A 23,409-nucleotide genomic window follows, 5' to 3' on the forward strand; every position below is an offset into this window, starting at 1 on the left:
GGGAAAAAGCAGAGTTTTAATCTAGATTTACATACCGCTCAACTCACACATTTCTCTTGCAGAATAAAATGTGCCTACGCCTCTTCAGAGCCAGCACCCTGGAAGCCCACCCTCTCAGCCTGCCCTCTGCTTTCTGCCTTTACAGACGAAGCACCCTCCCTTACGCAGCACAGATACCACTTCTGCAAAGGCTTTCAGCTCAAAAAAGAATTATATATTTTTTTTTCCAGGTTAGGAACAGTAATGAATGTATTTTAGGTAAACTCAGGCCCCATGCATCCAACTAATAACATGGGCCTGCTGCAGGTTAGTACTTCTGAAACCCATAATAGACTGGTCCTGTCAAAGCATATCACATCCCTGGCTTTGCCTAACATCACTGCACACTCTGCAGCAGCTCTATCCAGTGGGTAGAAAGCACATTTGTAAGATTCCACCGCACTTGCCTCTCTCTTTCACACATACAAACAAATCTTAAAGTACAGATTAATATTTAAACAATCAGGACTACAAATATCTCTCAACCTGCCTGGACAAGAAAGTTCTTGTATGCAAAAAGAGAGAGGAGAAAATGCACAGGGGAAAAAAGGAAAGTTTTTTTTTTCAAATGGGAATTTACTTTTCCTTTGATATAACCAGGATTAACTGCGTTTCATCCCTTTCTAAAGGACACATTGGGTCCTCAGCTGTTTTTTTTTTTTTTTTTTTTTTTTTTTTTTTTTTTTTTCCCCACTGTCATTCCCTGGAGAACAAGGATTAAGAAGATAAATGAGTTTGGGAATCTCATCTTTGCTTTTAATTAATTTGAAACAAAAGTGTGCTAATGACAGCGCCACAGCAAGATTGCCCAAACTTTCCCTATGTACATAAGGAACTGGTGAGCACCAAAAAGCCTGGGATCTTACCATCATCTTTAGCCCTCACAGCCCAAACCTTGGGGTGGAATAAGCTCTGAAAGCTTCATCTGTTGTCACCTCCATACATCTTATGGAGACATCCTGAACGCCTCTCCTGTGCTCCTCCAAGCACAGGAGGCATCCAGCCCTACAAACCGTTTTCCAATGGTTTCCAGAGTCTCTGGAAGAAAAAATGACAGTCAGAAATGCATCTTGCTGGGATCAGACCATGAGAAGCCAAACTGCTCAATCCCTGCTTGGAGCCATACTTCCAGCTCTTCCACTTTGTTTTATGTGAATTATAAAACTACAAATGCAATGAGTTCCTCCTACTAGGAAAAAAAAAATAAAAATCCTTACCAGTAGCTTCACTCATCAGTGGCAGCACTGGTGGCGTCTGGGGAGGTTTCTGGTTTGTTGTGTTTTAAAGGCAGGGAGTGGGGTCAGATTGAAGCAATAAGACCAGTTGGGCTGCTTCTGGTGCTGATGAGGTGAGCTATGGCAGGAACAAGAGCATTGGCCAAGGATACTGAAAATCTGTGTCTGGAACTGGAGGTTAAATCTGTGAATAGCTAATTTTGGCAGAGAGTTTGCAAGTGTTAGAGAAGCCATTCTGCAGGGACTACAACCCTGGCTGTCAGAAGTAATAAAAGCTCAGCTCAAACAGCAATATGGTTGAGGGAAAGGACAAGCAGGAAAGTGGACTGGAGCTGATCTTACAAGAAGATTCACTTATAGTCAATCCTGGTAAATGGAAAAGAGAGTCAGAAGCCACATTTGTACTGGAAATCAAGCCAAAGGAGAAGAGGATAATGCAGGGCAGAGGATTTGTACCCATCAATTTATGTTGAGGGTCTTCAGAAGAGACTATAAGCACATTGGGGAGGGCAAAGAATGAATTTAAGCACCACAGCTCTCACCACCCTAATTCACTGGGTGCCTTTCATCCATCACAACTTTGGTCTGTTCCTCCTGTAATGAGACTTCAGCCTTACAGGAACAAGGCTCAAGGCAGCTGGCCCAGGACTGTGTCCTTGTTTCCCTGCAGAGCTTCTACTTCCAGCCTCCTCCAGGTCTCGTTTGTGCAGGTTCTCAGTGCAAGTTTAATTCCAGAACACACTTTGCCATCCCACAAAGGAAGGCACTTGCTGCCAAAACAACAAGGTTCAGCACAGTAACATGGTGTAATGACCACAGATGGGAAAGAACTAATCCCCCCAGTGAGCTTTGCTACCCAGCAAGTCAGGAACCTACCTCTGGTTACACAGCTAAGGGGCCAGATGCTTGTAGATGTATATGAGTGCAGACAGCAACCACAAACATTTTAAAAGACCATGCCCAGAGGAAGCTTTTGTTCAGCTAAGACCGAAGGCATTAACACCAACATGGCTATGATCTGATTCCATTTGTGCAGGTAACCAGCCTGCAGTCTGAGGTTAACTTTAGAGTGCCTTTACGGATGTGGAAAGAGATTGCTTCATTTAAATTAAACAAAGATTCCTATAGCTGCTGCTGTGCAGTCACTTCCTCTCTGTAATTGAGCACCAGCATATTGGGGGCTTCTGTGGCTGGGCGTAAGTCGTTTGCAAGATATTTTTACTGCTTGCAAGGGAATCTATGAAAAAGGATGAGGCAGAATGTCTTGGAATGCAAAGTACGGAGCTGGATTTTAACCACTGCACAATAGCAAACAGGTTATGCTTGGCTTTTTACTATTCAGCTGGTAGCAATAAAACAGTGCTTGGCTTACTCCGTTACCAAGCCAAGTTCTTTATCTTGAGAGAACAATAGTGAAAAAAAGGCCTGTAAAGGAAGGAGGCAGCCTTCTGAAAAGTCCCTTTAAGACTGCCTCCGAGCTGAATGTAGGAGACTTAACTCCTACGCCTCCAGCCCCGCAGTGGCAGCTCTCAAGGCACCTAGGGTTGGGAAAGCTGCAGTTCAGGCTTGTCTCTGGCTAGTGAGATAAGCATGAACATGTCGTTTATGGGGCAATGAAGACAACCTGATCTGCTTCTCAAGGCAGTGCTCACCAATAAAGTGCAGAGAAAAAGAGTCCTTCCAGGCAGTAACGGTGTGCAGTTTTGCTCACGCTTTCCACTAACATCTGCAGAAGTACCTGACTGCATTGTTGGCAGCACCGGTATCTGGGAGGATGATGTTCACCCAGAGGCTCCTAATCTTAGCATCCACTTAAGGCGGAGAAGAGACAGGCCTCCACAGCAATGAATAGAAAAGGCTTCTTAAGTAAGACTGATGGGCAGACAGATCTTCTGGTGCTCTGCTTCGCCAGCTCCCAGATCTGTATCAGCACCACATACATTATATGGTCTTCTTGCTCTTTGGCTGGGGGTACAGTCATGGTTCAGTGTTTTAATTAGTCTACTCCAGGCTATCTTGGCCATAAAGGCTCACAGAGAGAAAGATAAACACTATGCAGAGATCATGTTAATTTATAAAATATTCAATTAAGGAAAACAAACAGCATAAACTAAGATCATCAGAGCTAAAAGATGGGGAAACCATCCTGCTGGGAGTCAGCTGGCTCTGGTCTTGAGCAGGCTAACGCATTCGTCCTCTGCTCTTCTGGCAGCAGCAGGGATCCTGGAGACCTGGGATGTGGAGCTACAGAATAGGTCCCGCTGCAACAGGTTTTAGCAGCACAGTCCAGGGCCCCTTCACTCTTGGGGGTGAAATCACTTGCCTTCATCTCAAGTTTTCTTCAAAGCAAGGAGAGGCACAGCCCATCCGAAGTTAGTCAATGTACAGCAGACTTCCATTTCTTTACATCCAGGCCTGCCATTTACAGTTCAGGTATCTGTAAATTGCTGAAGTCTAAAGCTGAATTTCAGAAGCTTCTCTTGCACCCAACACCATGCCAGGACTCTCGAGCCCTGCTGAGAAAAGGCTATTTTCTCCTAAGATGTGTGAAATGGGAGTGAGGATGCTGGGAACAAAAGCAGCAGCATGTTCTGCCCCCGAGGTTGGGCACACAGCTGCAGGAACAGCAACTACACTCAGGGCTGGATGTCATAAAGGAAATGAGGAGTGAAGAAAATCACAGCAGTTAGGGATGGAAAGGTCCATTTGCTCTCTCTCCTAGCCCACCAGTGACAGATCGCTCCCCTGTGCTTTGTCCTGTGTTTAATGACCCAAGCAGCCAGGGCTTCTGTTTACTCTCTCAGGGAATGACTCTACAGCTTCAGGAAACTCCATGGGAGGAAATCTTGTGTTTGTCCCAGTTAGCTAAATGGGGTGGAAAGTGGGGATGAGGATAAATATTGGCTTTAGCTTGCTCTACCCCTCTGGAGTACTTGGGGCAGGCTTGTACCAGACCTCCCACCAGCAGTGCTTCAGCAAAGTCCTTCTCACCAGCACAAATCCCAACTGAGAGCTCAGTATCTGGGCTTTTGGGACAGTCCTCATTCCCTGTCAGGCTGTGAAAATAGAGTCCCTCCGTGTGAGCCCCAGGCAGCCACAGAGCAGCAAGTGGAGAGCCGCCTTGGCTGCTGGCCCTTGGCATTTCTTGTGCACCTTTTTCCAGCCCCCTTCCTGCAGGGCCAGTGCTGCTTTCAGAAAGGGGAAGAAAGCGGTGACCCTGCGAGTATTACAAAGCACTAAGCCTCCCTCTGGGGAACGGAGAGACGGGACCGCTCTGGCCTCAGTAAGTTACATGTGTTACTATCTGAGATTCTCATTATCTCCAATGGAAGCTGTGATTTGCTTCTCAGTTCTCATTTCTCTTCGCACACAGTTGCCTCTCCTTTTAAAGACAGCTTTTCCTAGGAGTTCTGGCCCCAGAGGTTCCTTTTTCTTCTTGTGGAATTACAGATGTCACAAACACCTCCAACATGGTGCATGATTCCTCATTCAAAGACAGACTAGCTGAGGGGGAAAACAAGTCTTTAGATCTATATCATCCCCTGGGGATATGAGCATAGGACACACTCGCATGCCAGTGATAAGCCAAACTAGACACTGGATGTCACCAGCACTCCACTGGAAATGCAGAGGAGGGAGCAGGTATCTGGCAGTAAAAACATCCTCTCTTAAAGCACAGTTAGCTAAAAGAAGTGTTGGCAGAGCATGAATTAACAAGGATCATTGAGCCAGAATCCAGCAAAGGAGACCTTAGTGAAGAGGTGAAGGAAAGGGTGAAAAAATTGCTGTCCTGTCTTGGACGACAAAGCAAGACCAAGGATGGTGTAAGAATTTCCCAGATATCCAAGAATCCATGAGCCTTAACAACTGTCAAAGAAAATTGATGGTGGCTTGTAGGAGCCCACTCCTTCCCCTTCACATCCAATGTATCAACATGTCCTGAGGGCTTTCTGGAAGGGCCCTGCTTATCAATACAAATGAGAAATACCTGCCACTATAATCTGACATCTCCCAATGAAGAAAGTCTACTGCTACACTTTAATTTCTGTGGTCATGGAAGCCTTTCACTTCCCATAACCTCACCAAACACTCTTCTATCTCAACATCCCAGGCCAGTATGAGAGAACAAGATCTCAGATCTTGTTGCTCAGATCCCAGCACAGGAGAAGAGAAGACTTTGGGCAAAGCCAAGGCTCACTTTCAGAAAGGCAAAGTGCCTGTGGAGGAGCGGAGCTGCTGCAGAGCATCTGTTTGATCCACAGTAGCACATTCACACCATGTCTGGTGCTTTCTGGAAGGGCCCAACCTCACAGACACATGTTGCACAGTTGATCTAGCTGCTTCCTGCAGAAACATTAGGATTACAGTATGTGCAGCAGCTTGGATAGACACAATCCACATTGGCCTGCCAGACATCTGGAGCTCCTGCACAGACACAGCAGTGTGGATCTCCTCAAAGCCCTGCTGGGCTGCAGGCAGAACCCTCCAATTGCTGGAGAACTTCACGTCCTACATCCCTTACATGCAGGGATTCACACCTGTATGTGTGCACTGACAGCATGTCCCTCTGGATGAAAAGAAAGAGCTCAGTGTGATGGAAAGAAAGAGCTCAACTGCTCAACGCAGACTCAGCCAACAACCAGAATGGAGTCCCTTGTGACTGGACCGTGTTTTGGCAGCAAAAGGTGAGATTTTTTTTATACACATCTCCCTCCCTGCTCTGCAGTAAAGATTTGGATAGGGGCAGTGAAATACAATGTGAAGCCTGGGACAGATGTGGCTTTATTCCAGACTGGGAGGTGAAGGTTCCCACCATGCTTTTCCTAACGTGAAGGGCTTCCTACCTGGCTGTGTAATTACGTTTCTGTGTCCAGCTGCTTTGTTTGGTCAACTGCTTTAAGTATTCCTCTGTTTAATACCTGGCTCTGCTGGAGTGCCGAGGAAGGCAGGCACTTGAACCAACTGCCACCGTGCTCCACAAATGAGAGCATGGGAGTGCTTCACTGACCTTCGAAATACAGAGGCTTCAAATTAAATTATAACGTTGCTGATAATCAGCAGACCAGGGATTAAACTGATTGGGGCCCTGCCAGACCAGATTTAGCTTTCATTAAGTTCTGCCCACAAATCAGGCCTGCCCATACCCTTACTCTCAAAGTTATAATGTGCACAAGCACACAGAGGGAGAGCAAAAACCAAAGTACTTTAGTATTTAAAACTCTAATCCTTTCAAGGTCTGGAAATACCTGGGGTCTAGCTACCACACCGTCTATCCAACATCTGCCATCAGAAGTAAAAAGCTGAAAGCAAGTCATTTACATAAGGGCTTAAGAGGGATGCAGAGAAACTACAAGAGCAAGGATGTAATCAGTAGCACAGAGAATGTCTGAAAGGAGCTCGTCGATCCCTCTGAAATACAGCAAGAGGCTTATTTAATTTTTTTTTTTCTTGTGTGTATATTTCCTAAACAGCTGACCTAAATGAGTTCTTACCACGATCAGATAGCCTAGGACAACAGAGTAATCCTTCTAATAGGATTATGGGCTGTGCTAAAGGAGACTTTATGCTTTTATGCTCCGCATTGTAATATGTATATGTGTACACACAGATACTATGCCTACTACCTGCAAAATCAACATTTTTCCCATTCACCCCTTTCATTCCCCAGACCTTCTCACACCATCTCCTGCTTCTTCCACAACTGCTGGAAAGCAGTCATCAATCTGAGACTGAGAAAAGAGGGAAGAAGTCAAAGAGCTGAAATCAGAACTAGACAGATGGAAGCATGGGGAATTAGCATCCAAAAAGGCTGTTTGTTGTAGGGCTCCAGGGGGACAGGTATTACCTGATACCAGTCAGTGTTTCCAGTGCTGCTCAGGAAGGCAGAATAAAATTCCTGCGACTAAGCAACACAAAGGCTGACGGAGCAGCAGACAGCAATTCAGCAGGAGGTCCCACAGAGCTTTGCAGACCTCCTGGTACTCTGGGCCTGTGCAAACCAAACACTTTAACAGAGGCACACACAAAGGTATGCACCAAAGAACAAACAAATCAGGACAGATCTACCTACCAGCTGTGGGAGGACGGCTGCAGGGAAAAGCGAGAGGGAGTCTCTGCAATGAGAAAGAACAAAGAAAGCAAAGCACTCCAAAAAGAGTTATTTTCTGATAAAGAAGTAACTGATCTCCCAGAGAAGGGTACAGTCAGTGGTGTCTATCATATAGGCAGTCAGTCTTTAGTCAAAGGCAAAGGGATGGAGAAGTTGTCTTGCAACTTCAGACTGCACTAGTGAGACCGATGCTAGTATGCTGATAACAGCTTTCACAAATATATTTTTCAAAGGATCCTAAGTAGTACTCGGAGATAATGCTGGAGAGAATTACAAAAACCACCATAGGAAGCAGAGAAAATGCCTTGCTGTGAGGGACCAAGAGGAGTACAAGTCACTTTATCAAAAAAAGTGAGTCGTGGGGGACGGCAATTTAACGACTTCCAGTAGCAAAGATCTCAAACATTAGACAGGTTTCTGCTTACACAGGAAGGAACAGCGAGAACCAGCAGCAACTAGAAGATAAAACTAGACAAACCTAAATGGTAAATCAAGCATTATGTCTGCAGCAAGTATTGTGAGCTGGGTCGGATCACAGTACTGCTCCTTGCTTTGTGTTTGCAGGCAGGACACATGCCAGTCTTCCAAGAACACGTACTCATCAGTCGTATCATCTCCCAGGGACCCTCTGCCCAGCTCCCAGACAACACCACCTCAGCCAAGGACGAGGGGCTGAGCTCCTCCACCAGCTACCTACCTATCTACACCTTGTTCTACACAGAGGTTGATTTCATTTATTTATTTAAAAAAATAAAAAATAAAAAATGAATTGATATAAAGCACCAGACCAAGCACTGCATCTCTCTTGGCTTCATAGACTTCACTTACCTGGAAGCGTAATGAGATCTCACAGCATAGATGAGGTTATTCTCCCAACCAACAGGAAAAGGAAAGGAGTTTGAAAGATTTAGAGATGACTTTGTTACTTGCCCTGGAAAGAAGTTGCTGGAGCCCTGGGTCAGTATCTCTCCTGTGCCTATGATTGAGTAGGTGACATAATATAGATGACTGTGGTTGCAAATTAATTTATGTTACATCCCTTATAAATCTGAACTACCTGGCCAAAACATAATGCTTTAAGAGTGACTGAAAACTGCTGAAATATTTATAAGAATGAGAGATTACTTTGGACTAGCTGAAACAGGGGATTGACTCCATCGCTCCCTTCTCCCTCCTCCCTTGTCCAAAGAATATTAAAGCTACCTCAAAAGAAGGAAGCAAATTTTCTTTTTCATTTCCACACTGACAAAATGTTATTCTGAAATCAGAACTAATTTTACTTTAAAACAGGCAATCCCTTCTCTTTCTCCCTTGGCACCATGAAGAGAAAAAAAATGAAAAAAATAATAATGGAATCTACAGAAAAATGATGGCACTGAAAAATCTGAGATTTTCTTCAAAGAACACAGTGCCCAAGAAGGAAGTTGGGGAAAAAAATCAAAAGGCACATAAGCTCCAAAAGTCAAAACGTTCACCCACCGTCCCCAAATAAGTGTTAAGAAATAAACATTCACTTTGAAAGTAAAGTCATTTGGAATTTCATTTTTATTAAAAATAAAATAAGAATTCAAATAAGGCAAAACCTGATCTTTCTGTAAAAACACGACCTATACACTGTGCCTCAACACTTTTAATATTTTTATTCTCATGCTACAGAACCAACTCATCTGGAAAATAAATAAGAGAGCAGAACCTAAGCGCTAAGTACCTCAGTGACCTCCACGCAGTGGTTTTCCTGGGACATCATTGCCCTGACCTAGAGGTAGAGAGGCTGCATGGCCCCATAGGTGTGCCTGCAATAAATAATGCAACAAATACACAGGCTAGGACCCCTTCACTCCCCCCTAGAGCCACGCAAACCCCTCAGCTGCAGGACTATGTGACCAGATTGACTTTTGAAGGGGAAGACTAGAAGGAACGGGATCCCTTTCCAGTACTGCAACAAGCCATTAAACACTCTCATATGGTCAATGCTTACTCCAAAAATTATCACATGCACACCAGTGGAAAGCTTGGCCCTGAGGCTGATGTGTGCCTTAGAATGAGGAAATCAAGCACAAGGAAATTCATCGCTGGCAGGACAAGAAAGCACTGCTGAGTTCTGTCCTTTCACAGCCCACCTCCCGGGCAAGCCGGGGCTCTAGCAAAGATGAGAAGAGCACAAAAATCCATGCAGAGCTCCAGGCCTTTCTTGGACAAGCCCTGGTGGTGGGAGGGGAGAGGAGGGAGAGGCTTCAGAACTGCAGTGCTAACTAACGTGAGAAACAGGAAACCAGGAGACAGTAGAGAAGAGAGAAGAAAACAGGTGAGATGTTGAATGAAGAAAACCAGGCAGAAACAAAAGCCTTCCCATGTGCTCTTGTTATGGCCCAGCATCTAAACCCACATTTTCCCCAGCTGGATCCCACCTCATGTGTTTCCTTTGCACAACAGACAAGTCCCCAGACAAGAAGTCTCTGTCCATCTACCCTCTGTCCAACCAGCCAGGCATTCCCATGTGGGGATCATGGCCCATTTGGATAACTGGTAAAGAAGTTCAGTACCCTCTCACCTCTATGATCAATATTAATTAATCCCAAACCCAGGCCTGTCCCTCTTCTTCAATGTCCACCTTCTTCCATCCCCAGACAAGCATCACTTCCAACGAGCAGCACTTGCTGTGAATCTAAGAGCCAGGGCAAACCTAGTCCCCTTCCAGCCTGGAGCCCCAGGGTGATTTCTGGCAGCTCCCATCAGCAGCAGAAAGGGTTATTATTAAAACATCCTTTTCTCCTTTGTCTGGGGCTCTACCACAGCTCTGAGCCACACAAAAGCTGCCGGCTGGGAGAGTGACAGCGCTGGGCGAAAAGCTCTCCCTGCTCTGCGGTGTGACGGGTCGCACGTCCAGCAGGACCAGTGCTTCAATAGCAACGTGGAGAATTTTTAGAGGCATTTGTTTATCGCAGCCATATGCCACTGCTTGATCGTCTGAAAAGCCCAGGAGGGCACCTAAACACAGCATCTCCCGGAGAGTGACAGTCAGGGCAGTCATCGCTTGGTATTAAACAGACACCTTCAATGCAGATGGAAAAGACTACAAAAGAGGCATTAAAACAGCAGTTACATCCTTCTCCTACCTCTGGTGCCTGTTTCAACTTCTCAGGCTGTCATTAGGGACGGCCCCAGGAGACAGCATCAGGGAAGAGCAGCACGAACAGGCAGAGAGCAGTGCAGGTCCCCCCACATGCTGCTGGTGAGGAAATCCCCCAGTGCAGAGCAGGGCACAGCTACCAGCACCCCTACATCGGGCAGAGTCCTCCTTTTTTTCCCCCTAAGGGTGATGATAAAACATGGGGAAGGATGTTTTCCCAGTGCAAAAGGAATGAAATCGCTGGAAGTTTGCTTTGGCATTTTTGTACGCTTCTGTGTGATGGGAAAGACATTATGACGGCCTCACCTTCCATGGGCTTCCTTCCAACCACAACTATTAAAGCTGGTAGAAATTTTTCAAATCCTATTTTGCCTCTCCAGAGAGCTGTCTAACCCCCCAGAAACTTGTTGGTATTGTTTTCCAAGAGAAACCAAAGACAGAAAAATGATTTTACACTATGCAAGTTTGAGGTTTTTCCCTCCTCTTTTACTTCTTGGGTGGAGAGGCAAACCCTAGAAAATTCTGAACCTTCAAAATAAAACCCATGTTTCTCACATGGAAGACTCGGGGTTGGTTTAAAGCAATGAAAAATTCTTCACGTTCAAAAACTGCAGACTGTCAGAACTCCTCACAGAGCCATTTTGACAAGCTCAAACTATAAACCCTGTAAGGTTCGCTGCCCATTAATATTCTCGGGTGATTCCTTCCTCTATTTGATTGCCACCAAATGCAAACATCAGTTCTTCCAGATATTCTCGAGTCTAGTAATGAACAAAAAAAGTAAGGAAGTCAGAGTAAAAAACTGAATATCCAAAATCTTGCAAACGAGCACTAAGCCTACCTCTAACTAGATTGTCTGAGTTCATCACCCTCCCTGACAACTCCATACAGGTAAATAAAATGTATTTTTACTGTTTTGCACAACCGATTTTGCACACAGTGAAGCACAGCTTCTGAAGGCTGTCCCCAGCTCCAGCTCTCAGCAGCCACACCTGCTTGCTGCATTATACACCTAGGCTAGTGCAACCAGGAAAAATGGGCAGGGAAATACCACCCGTGCAGCCCAGTCCCAGGGATGCCCTGTGGGGGTTTTTCAGACCCAGACTGGCTGGTTAAGGAAATATCAGCCACACCAGCAGTCCTACCAGATATTCTGACCCCAGGCATCCAGCCCCTTTATGTCACCTGGAAATGTTTATGGAGAACAGCCCCTTCTCCAGGATCTGTGAGGCATTGTGAAGATCTGTGCATTGCACTGCTAAGTATCTGTAGTTGCTTTGGAGGGCTTTAAGATGGACTAGAAGCACCACGTGTCCCTCCCTACCCAGTGGCCTGTGCTGCACAGCAAGGCTTGGCTGACAGCGTCAGACAGCAGCATAGATCAGCAAGGCTCCGTGCGCCCGTGAAAGCTACATCAATACACGTACAGCTGAGACAAGGGAGTGTGGGGACGTAAATATATATGATTAGATTCCCATTGGCTTGAAAGTTTCCTCGCACAGTCTGCCTCTAGGCTGCAGCTTTCCAGCTAATTTAAAGCAACAGATTGATGCTGCCAGGGCTTTCATATATTAAAAAGGGAGGTGCCCGAGTCCACTCTCTAATCCTCTTCATGTGGCTCATTTTTAGCCAGGCTTTCTCACAGGATCCATCACAAGGACATCTCCTCCAGCTGAGTGGGGGGGAACAGCATGTCTGCAATGCACCAACATCTGAAAAGTGAGGGAATTGTGCAGAAACGGGTATTTTTCTCTCTCCTCTCTGAGCATCAAGCGTGACTGGCTGCTGGCTGCTGCTGCGGCTCCAGTCCCGCTGTGCAAACACCAGTCCCCATGCTAGCTGGGGAGAGCCACTGCCTAGATATTGTAGGAACAAATGAGAATTTCACCTGGATGAGAAGCGCATAAATAAAACCGATAAAAAGTTTTAGGACTCATGGAATGTGCATAATGTGCTTTATCGGAGATATCGGCTCCTATGCTTAGTGGCTGCCAGGGAAAGAAAAATAAAAGGTCTCTTATAAAATTATTACCCTGTCGTTTAAGTCAACAGCAGTGATACCATGATAGAAGCCAGCAGTTATGTCACATTGTTTTATCACTATAATTACATCAAGAACACAGTAACTGTCTGTGAGAGATAAGATGAGGGAAGCAGCCCTTCTGAAGTTCTCCGTTCGCAGCACTGGGATTTGTAGACTGGTTTGGGCTTTGGACATTATGTTCAGCTACTGTCCTTGAGCCTGAAGAGCCGTGTCACCAGAGAAATACAACCAGAGGGCTCCCCTGACTCCAGCTCTCCTTACTCCATCTGGATTCATAGCAACTCTCAAGGTCAGCCCTCAGGCTCACAAAGGACCAAGGTGATGGAAATTGGCCTCCAGAGGCTCCCTGGGCTTCACAGCAGCTCAGGCTCCTAACCCCAGCTCTAAAACATCCACAGCAGTCACAGGGAAAGGCACCAACAAACCCTTCTCCTGGCTTCTCTTTGGCTCTGGGGAAACTTCACTCTCTGGAGCTGACTTCTCTTTAAACAACACGGCTTCTGTTCCCAGACATGGTTCATATCACCACACTCAAAACTGGTGACAATGCTGACTCCAGCTCATCCATTCTGCCTCCCCAAATGACCTGCAGTCGTACGACTTGTACGTATACACCCGAACATCTCACACCACACTGTACAGATGCAAAGCAGCATAACCCCTGCTGGCCTCACTCATTCCCCCATTGTCCTTCTAACAGCCTAGTGTCCTTCAAACGCTTCCTCCAAGCAGGTAAATCTTTTACACACCACGGAGTTGTCACTCTCTGCTGTTTTCTTATCCCATCTTCTCCCTTTGTTCCAGCAATACATTGCAGTGAGGTTCCTCCAGAAACCCTGCAAATTCCCCGCTCCTATATCATGCTGACAACTCATCTGTTTTTATCCCCCTTTCCCATGGATCCCTGTATTTATTGTAAATTGTTCTGAGGCACCATGGCATACAGCATGCGGTACAACGGAACCTGGAAAGCTGCAATTGCTACATCTTTTAGTTGTCAACTGAGACTGTGAAAGCAAATAGTAAAAATGAGTTTCAGAGTGAGTAGATTTCATTTATTTTTTTTTTTAATAGCAAAAGACAAGATAGGTCACTGAGTATTGTAAGAAGAGAAGAGCTGCCAGACTAGCCCCCAAATCATTTTTCCCCCTTACTCAGAAATTCATTGGATCATACAGTTTGACAAACAGGATTCAGGCAATGAGTACATATAAGGCTCTTCTTCTGCATTCTGATCAGCAAGTGTGTTTTGATTAAAATTTGTTTTCCTCTGTTTATAAGAGGAAAAGAAAAAAAAATCAATATTACCTCTTTTGCCCTGTTTTTCAGGGCTGGGTGGAGGTTTCACTGCAGAGCCCAGCATGCTTGCACTGACCCTCAGTGGGAGCACTGACGGGAGGGACAATCAGTGGCTGCCATCAGCACGGTGGCCATGTGTCCTGGTGACCAAATTCACCTCCTGCAGAAGATGCTGCCCACCTTGCAGTATTATATCAGCATTATTCCAGGCTGCACAGAAGTCCCACAGGAACCTCAGGGCTGTGGGAGATGGACCTGGGGACCATCTTCTCTGCCAGACAGACTTAATGCAGAGGAAGATGGTGCCGGGGAAAACAAACTTGTTTACTGTTTACCACATTTTCCACAAAGGAAAGGATTGAAATAAAATATCCTCTTGTCTGAAGTCAACAGCAACAGTGCTGTTAAGGATGATCCGTCATGCCACAGAGCTTTATCACAGTAATTACATTGGGAACAAGTTTACCATTCGAAAAAAGAAAGATTACAAGAAGCAATCCACCAAAACAGCAGCAGTGTCACAGCTGGGAGATATGCAGAGGAGAGAAATGCGATACATGAGAGAAGTTGAGAATGAATTCAGTACGGCAAGGGCCACATTTCGCAAGGCTGCATTTAGGGCATTGGTGAGCATGTATGCTTACAAGCGTGCAATCAGTGGCTCTGTAAGCACAAGATTTCCATTTGTATCCACACATGCACCTTTTCTAATTATGAAAGTGCAGAGGGCCTTCAGAAAAATACAGGAGAACCCAGAGTTTCTTTCCAGATTCCAAAAGAAATTACGTAGAGCATCACACACACACCCTTTAGCCTAATCAAAATCCCTGACAGCTACCCAGGCTGGAACTGTCATGCAAAAGAAAGAATTGTGCCTGTATGCCCCCTGCCATCTCAGATTAACAGCACAACCATCGGACTGAATGCTTGACCTGTCAGCAGCTCAGTGAAGGGACTTCTGTGGTTTTAATGCCTTGTGCCGCCACACCGGGGATGCTGAATGAGACCTTGTACTGAGCCCAGCAAGACCAGAGAACACGAATCACTGTCCTCACAAGAAACTACCCATTCCTACAGGTGAAGAATTTCTGATGGCCATTTACAGAGCACAATCTGCAACTGTGCCCTCACCTTCTTCGGACAAAAAGCATAGACCTGAATGAAGCAAGCTTTGGCTTCTCTCAGACCTGGAGAAAGTTGTCACACACCCTGGAACAGATCATCAGGCCATAAATACAGATCCCCCTCTCTCCCCCATACCAGAGCTTTCCTGGTTTACAGTGCTTTTTAGCTAAAGCACTTAGCTTCTGTAGCCTGTTGGGCTTGTAAAAGTGTCACAGCACCCAGAACAACATCACTTGGATGAACCAACACCGTCCCAGCAGCATCAGGTCAGGACCCAGAAGGGCTGACAATATGCTTGCTCTGCACATCCTCTGACAAAAACAGCAGCTCTCTGTATCCATGGCTTTCAAGCTGATACTTTCACTCAGGCTTTAATCTCGAAAATCAATTAAAAACAAAGCAAATAAACCCAAGAGATCCTCTCCCCTGGGTTTCTTTCAGCCTCGCAGGCAGGAGAAAAATGATCCTTCATAATATCATATTGAGAGCACGTAGTGGAGATGACTGTCACTCAGTCATTAAGTTCAGTTTTGCAATTCCACCTATCATTCTACAAACCAGGATGATTTCTGCATACTCGATGCACGAGTAACATACTGGAGCTTTCTGCATCCCTTATGAAAAGCCATTATAGATAAAACAGCCAGATCCCCGATAAGGCCTGGAAATGTAAAAGGCCTGGAGTGTATTGCCTTCAAAACCATTGCCAGTCCCTTCTCCTTAGATAAGTCCCACTCAAACTCGACTCGCACCCAAGCTCAGCCAAGCTTGCTTTCACACTCCAGAGCTCTCTTCTCATTGCTGTGACTACACATCATCGTGCCTGCAAAGCGAGGATGTACAAACAGGGAAGAGGTAGAACCCAGTCTTTCAGTAAAATGCCACTAGGCGCAAACCAAGCAGACTTCTGTGATCACCAGATGCAAGACAAGTTGTCAGAGCCGGTAGGCTTTTACATGACACTAAGTTGAATCATAATGGAAATTTTAGCTCAAGCCCTCACCTTTTGGTACCGGCAGGTGTCTCCTCCTGGGCAGTCTGAATGCAGCACTGCAGACGGCAGGGTTGACTCATCCCACTCGGTGTACATCCCGCTGGGACCAGGCTGCTGGCATCACTTGTGTGGATGTGCGTCTGACCGGATCGTGAGTCACTGTTCACAGATAGTTACTGGCCTCAACCATGCAGAGAATATCGGTCCATCTCTCATCTGAAGTGTTAGTGCCTATTTCTCCCTGCAAGTGGATGCTCAGCTAAGCCGTGCTGCGTGTCAAGGACTTGGATTTCACTGTCATGTTTTATAAAAAAGGATCCTTCTTCAAGAGTTTGAAATGTCTGCTGATTTTGTGCAAGGAGCCACTAGGACTTCATAAACACTAACCCAGTAACACAGCTCCCCTGTTCCTTAACACATCCACAACATACTTCTAAGGGTTCCCTTCAACTAAAGCTGCAGAGACACCAGCTTGTTAATTACACCAAGATAAAGGGGAAATACTGCAATTAAACTCCCATTTTTTGCATACGTCCCTTTTGATAATGCTGTCTGCTGCCTCAAGGCAACGTTCTCCCACATGAGGTTTCTTGGAGACCTGCTGCTATGACTAAACCTTCCATCACTGCCATGTATTCACGGGCTGACATCGGGGGCAAAGGTGCTCAGATTGTGGTGGCCAGGTTTTAACAGCTACCACCCATAGCAGGTGGAATTTTTTGCCCCTTCATCTAAGGGAAATGAATCTCAAGGACCTATACCTGCGTGTTGGCTCTGGTGGTTACTAAGGGTCGGTCACTGGAAAAGGAGAAGAAATGGGAACGAGCAAAGCTGGTAATTTTAGTTTGCCTGCATACCCAACAAGCCTCCCTGAGCACATGCAAACACACAAATAAGTGTACAGCACATGCTGAGTCACTTCTTAGCTTTCTGTCCCTCCTATTCAAGTGAAGGTTGAGGCCATTAGGTTGACTTGAGCTCAGTGTTTAAGTACTGCTCTACTTCTGCGAGCAAAGAGCCATCAAACACAGGATAATATGACAGCAGAAAGACAGTACGGAGTATTTTGCTACCACTTTTCCTCTTCAGGTTCAACAGTTGCTGTGGCATGGAAGGTTTTGTTCTAGAGATTAATGACCCTCATGAAGCAGCTGGTACACGCTACTGGTGCTAACAAGGCACAGCAAAAAAAAAAAAAAAAAGCAAAAAAAAAAGCAAAACAAAAGCAAACAACAACATTCCTCCCCCCAGCAGGTACTTCCCAGGTCTCTCCAGCAGGAAGAAAGTAAGGGAAAGTAAACTGTGAACCAAGGAAGGCAACAGGACAGCAGTGAAATTGGAGCCAAACAAAAGGTTAAACCTCTCCACATCCCAGAGACACTAAAAACCTATTGACTGCATAATTTTACACAGTTTGATAGTAAAAGCACCAACAGCATGGCTTCTTTCACCAGCCCAGCCAAGCAAAAAGAGCTATTTGTTTGTTACCTCCACCCAAAAAACAGCCTTCACCAATAGCTCAGAGACAAATGAAAAGTCCCTTTCATGATTACTACAGTGTTTCCCCAAACCGCCCCTCACCACTGGGGCAGGCTTTGAGGGCAGGAAGGGAGACAGATTCTGGGCTGGAATCATTAAGCAGTGACACACTGAGGACAGTTCAGGGAAAAGGATGGTGCTCAAGGGAAATATTTAGTGCACTTTTAAAATAGAGCTAGGCTCAGAGTTTCAAATGGCGGACAAACATTATTCCAAATGTTATTTAAGTGTTTAAGCTAGCTTCATCCCTTGCTTGCCTGTGGAAGACTGACTTTTATTCTACTTAGATGAATTAGAGGGCTTTTGCTCTTTCTCCTGCCCTCTAACTCCTCACCAAGCAAACAAGCAGTTTTCTGAAGAGCCAGTAGCTTCTGCTGGTCTCACCTGAATAAATCCTGAAGTCTGAAGCAGTTTCTGCTTCCATCAATTCTGACCTCAGAGAGGACTGATAAGATGGGGTTGAGAGGAATGAAGGGAAAACATGCTTAATTAAAAGAACTTCGAAACATCAACCACCACGATCAAGAGGTGGCTTTATTATTTTCTAAAGATCAGGAGAAAGAGGATGAAGGAAGTGAAAGAAAAGATAAAGGCCTTTGGTATTGCACAAAGTGGCCATCAAGAGCCCTGACTAAATTTTCATTATATCTCGATAGTCCCTATAAAAGGAGAGGGCAATTCACCACCTCTGAATAATGAAGAAAAACACTCCATTTGAATTGTCCATAAATATGCAGCGCTTTGATGCTGTGTGCTGCTCAACATTTAAATGGCACTTTAAAAGGAAAATAAAGACATGAAGAAGAAGGGAAGATATACCCATGCGGGCTAAGTACAGCACACCTTGGGGAAAGCAAGAAGACAAAGATCATTGCATCCATTCAACCTCCTGTAAGCATTTGTTCCATCAAGGAGAACCAATTAGCAATGGAAAAATAATGGTTCTTACTGTTGGGATGTCTGTAAACGGAGCTTTGTTACAAGCAGAATTTCCTACAGTGAATTTCAGCTGTTACAGCCTGACAAGCACATGCCTCATCTATAACCTTCGTTAGTGCTACGCAGGCTGCTGCATCCACCAGGTTCAGACATTTCTGTGCTCACTAACACAGCAGCACTTGAAAGCTCCCTGCTGTGATCAGGGGTGCGTTGTACAAAGAACCATAGAAATCCTAAATAAGAAATACTCCTCGTTTCGTGAGCAACCAGCCAAACAGGCAGCATGGACAAAGGCAGGAGGAAAAGTAGCATTATCCCCACTTTTTTTTTTTACAAGAGGCTAAACCACAGAGAGGTAAGCGTGTACTTAGAGCTAATCTGCTGTGCCAGTGATGCAGTCAACATGCCCTTCTTGTTTACAGATACGTGCTAGGAGGTCCTGATGCCTTTGTGATTCCCAGTGTTAACTGCACAGGCTCCCAGCCTGGTCGTTGTTCAGATTTGACAGCGAGAAGAACCCCACCATCACCTCTCCCACACATGCCACACCGCTGGGAAGTGTTGGAAAGCCAGCTAAATGAAAAACAAAACACACCAGTGATATTTAAACAAATATTCAAGCTATTGAGCCAAAGCTAAATGGATCCTTAAGCTGATCTCCAATTCTGTCTGTCCTAAAGCTCTCTTTAGAAGAGAAGTCTTGCATCCTGCCCTGATGGGCAACAAAACCAGAGTCCTAGGACATGCTGAGTGGAGATTTTCCAGCAGTGCCACCTCCCAGCTCCCTGCTGCGGGACCAGGAGGTCCCAATCCAAGAGTCCCCTGGGGAGCATTGCACAGCTGGACAGGATCTTTAGGCAGATGTCTCAGGCCATTTGCTGCAGCACAGGTCATGCACACCTGGCCTGATATGCATGCAGTGATATTTGCATCTTGGCTACAAAGTGGGATGCAGCCTGCTGAGGCATACAGAACAGCTTAAGGGCAGCTTTGAATTTACTGCACCAGATTGTCCTGCTCAGCGAATCACCTGCCTGAGGAAAAAGACTTTCTTGTCTCAGCTAGGGACACAGGGTGTTATTCAGCATGTGCAGGGTGCCCCTCTATAAACCAGGCTCTAGCTGACTTATAGCATGGTGCAAACAGGTCGCGACTTGAAATGTGGCCGAAGTCATCAGACTCAAGAGGGATGAAAAGCACGTGCTCCAGAGTAGGCATTATTCTTGCTATATCTCCCCACAATTTTCTCCTCTATTAGATTTGCATCAAGCAGCTCTCTCAGCCTGACCCAGTACCACGAAATGCTGGAAAATGTCTGAGCTATGGAATCCATGTTAGGAAACAAACTAGTCACTGGAATTACCTTAGCACATGCTTCCCGAACTTCCCCTTCCTCTTCCTTCTCACACACATTGCCCAAGGCAAAGTGAAATGAACCCCTTGAGATCTGAGAGGTGCAATTACCCCTAGGAGAAGAATAGGAATTGTTCAACATGGGTCAGCCCAGGATATAGGAACCAGCCCTCCTGCCCTGTTTATCCATTTCTGCATGGTCTCTAGCCATGTCAGTAGCTTCATGTAACTAGCGACACCCAGGAGAGCTGAGAGGTTTAATATGTCTCACCTTCCTTGCTATTACTGGAGGAGCCAGAGGCTCTTATCAAACTCAGCTCTACCTTATCACCTCCTCATTCCCTCCCTCTTGCTCCTGACATCCTCTTCTGTAGGTGCTTCGCTGTCAGCTTTGCATAGCCAGATACTGTACAAACCTAATGAGAGCAGACAAACAATGTCTATGTCTGAATGATTAGCTGATAACCATAGACATAATCTTTGCCAAGTTTTTTTTTTTTTTTTTTTTTTTTAAACATAGAAATCCAGTTCAGCTTTCCTTCACCCCAGCATCCCACTGCCAAAGCCTACAAATCACATGAACATAAGGAACAGGTGAAAATCAAAATCCAGCTCATATTGCCTGCCATCAAAAGGCTGCTAAATAATGCAACAAAATGAAAACAATTTGGTTTGGATGATTGATTATAGGGAAATTGCTCATGCCTCCAAAGCATGGCACTTCCAATCACATCTTTGTTTCATTTGTCAGCAAAGAAGTTCAGTTCCTCTCCTGGCACTGAGCCCGCGCTGTCCTATTAGCTATATTTGGCACACAGCATTGCATTGCAGCAGTTTCCTGCCCCACTCTGACACCTCACCTTGTCCCCCCCACAGCTGCCAAGCAGTGACCACCTGGGACATGAGCATCCAGCTCCAGCTTAGCACACTACAGTGGCTCAGCTCTTCCCTGAGGCAGTTCTCCCAGCTGCTTGTATTAACCCCAAATGACACTCTCCGCAATCTGCAGGAAGTGTTTGCAGCCTTGGAAAAGTCAGGAAGATTTGCAGCACCTGAGGATTTGCAGCTCACTTCAAGAAGGATGGAGAAGTTGGAATTCCCTCCTTCATGGCAGCGCAATTATGCAATTTTAAACTGAGCTGTGACCTTCATCTCTTAAAAGGAATATCATTAACTGCCTTGCACATGAAAAAAGCACAGGGATGAAAGAGGTACAATTGTGTCAATACACAGCAAAAAAAAAAAAACCAGCCCCACAGGCATAAAAATACTTCTGTTCCCCTCAGCTCCCAAAATGCAGCAACAAAAGGGATCTCCTAGTCCCGGGCTCCACTATGACAGGCAGTAGCTCTGTATAATCCCCAGAATTAATTTAGCAAGCTCTATTTTAAAAAACACGTTCTGATTTTTGCCCCCAGCATTCCCGTTATGAAAGGCTTTTTTAGAACATCGTTGTTCTGACAGTCTGAAACTTTCTTTCAATTTTCTGCCTAATTTATGCCTGGCCAGTTTTATACTCATGTTGTTACACCAGTGCCATTCTTTAGTTTAAAGAGTTTCCTTCCCTCCTGATGTTTGTTCCACAATGATACATTACCTGAACTGTCACATAAGGCACGTTTAACCTAGTTTTATCATTAAAAGACAAAGACTTTATCTAATTATAGATGGATTTTTAACTCCTCAAGGAAGAGGCTGTGTTTTTATATTGTGCTTAATTATAGAAATGTATGGCAGAAAGGCATTTCATGGGATCATCAGAGGCAGGATCGAGTATACTTAAAAAAGTATTTGTCCTAATAGTTGTTTGTCTAACCCACTCCTAAACTCCACTGAGAAAGAGATTGCTACGGCTTCCCTATGCAGCCTGCTTTAGTGCTTTTACTCCTCCAGGAATTAGAAGGGCTTTCCTAAACATCTTAAATCATCCTCACTATAAAATCAAGCAATTTCTTTTTTGTACGCCAGTGACTACGGAAAACACCTCATCAACAGCCTTTTTATAAGCACTATTTATGTGTAAGACAACTTTCTGCATCCCATTTCCATCTCTTCTCTCCTAAAATAAACAAATGCCATGTCTTTAATCATTGTTTATAAGACTTGTTTGCCCAACCTCTTATCATTCACTTTTTTTTTCTCTCCCCCTGCTGGACTATCCCTCCAAAAATTTTTAATGGGTGTAGACAAAGTTTCACATCAGTTCCAGACACCCACACTTGGCTGAAGCTCTGCCATCCCTGAGCAGATTGTAATAATTGCCTCTCATATCTGGCAAAGAGCACTCTTGTTAATACAGTGTTGGATACAAAGAGTTGTTTTGCAGCAGTATCGCGGGGTTGATTCGTATTCTACTTGTGAACCAGTGCAACCCTGAGGTCCTCTCCTGCCATACTGCTGCCTCATCACATATTCCCCATTTTGCATTGTGTTTTGCCTATCTAAAAGGAGCGCTTTGCACTTGTCTTAATTTCATCTCTCTTGCATTCAGGCAAGATCCTTCATTTGTAAAGGCTGTTGTAAATGCTCAGCCTTTTTAGCAAGGTCCCATATTTACCTGCCACAATGACAGGTAGTGTTTAAGACCTCCAGAGAACAGGGGTAGAATGCACCCATTGAAGAAGCACACTGCTCTTCAGCACAGCTCAACTAGGACGTGGATGCAATTTCACATCAAAATAAGTGACTCTTCTAATTAACATTTGGGTTAAGTTCTCATAGTCCTGATTATTAGAAACAACTTTTCCTAGAAGAACTCATGTACCTTCCTCCTGAGCAATCTTCTACAATGGCATCGTCTAACAACCTACCACAAGATGTGCCCTTCAAACATTATCTGCAGGAGCAAAACCCTTCCCATCTACCGCACAACACTTCTTTCCCTATGCCGTGGCAGGTTCCTCACCCCTACCAACATCCAAATCAGCCACAGCTTTCAGGTAGGACCTCCAATTTCTGCCAAACCACTGCATGATATTATCTGAAGCTCTCATACACTAACACAATCTCTGACGTGGATTTCTTTTAAAGACAGATTAAATAAGGAGTCAAAAAACAAAACTACCTTGTGGTCATGGTGTCCTTGCAGCACAAGGTCCTCTTCTGTTCTGATGTCCAGCATCTTTCAGCATCAATATGGATTACAAAAACAAACAAACAAACAAACAAAAAGAGACACAAAGTACAAAAATCCTCTTTCTTCTTCTACAGATGTTGGCCAGGGCACTGAAAGGCTCTCAGGTGTCTCCCAGCCTGCACTGCCCCAGCTGAGAACACTCAGCAACCAGGTGTCCTTCCTCTCCAGTTACTCTAAAATCCTTTCTGAAATAGAAAGCACTCCAGGAGAAAGAGCAGAACACTAGAATACTAGCAAAACAAATCCTCTGTATGATCCCAGTGGTCAGGGAACAAGCAAACAAGATGCTTTCACCACCCGCTTTGTTTTGACATAATTCCAATTCTCCCCTCCCCACCATTCTTCAACTCAGTTGTGACAGAAAGGGCAGGGACTAGCGGGCTTTGAAGAACAGATCCTGCCACTTCTCATTTCCCTGGAGGCCATGGCACCATGTTAGCAAGCCTTCACCTGAGGATTCCAGTACA

This window comes from Aythya fuligula, chromosome 11, assembly GCF_009819795.1.
Source record: "Aythya fuligula isolate bAytFul2 chromosome 11, bAytFul2.pri, whole genome shotgun sequence".
NCBI classification, from domain to species: Eukaryota; Metazoa; Chordata; class Aves; order Anseriformes; family Anatidae; genus Aythya; species Aythya fuligula.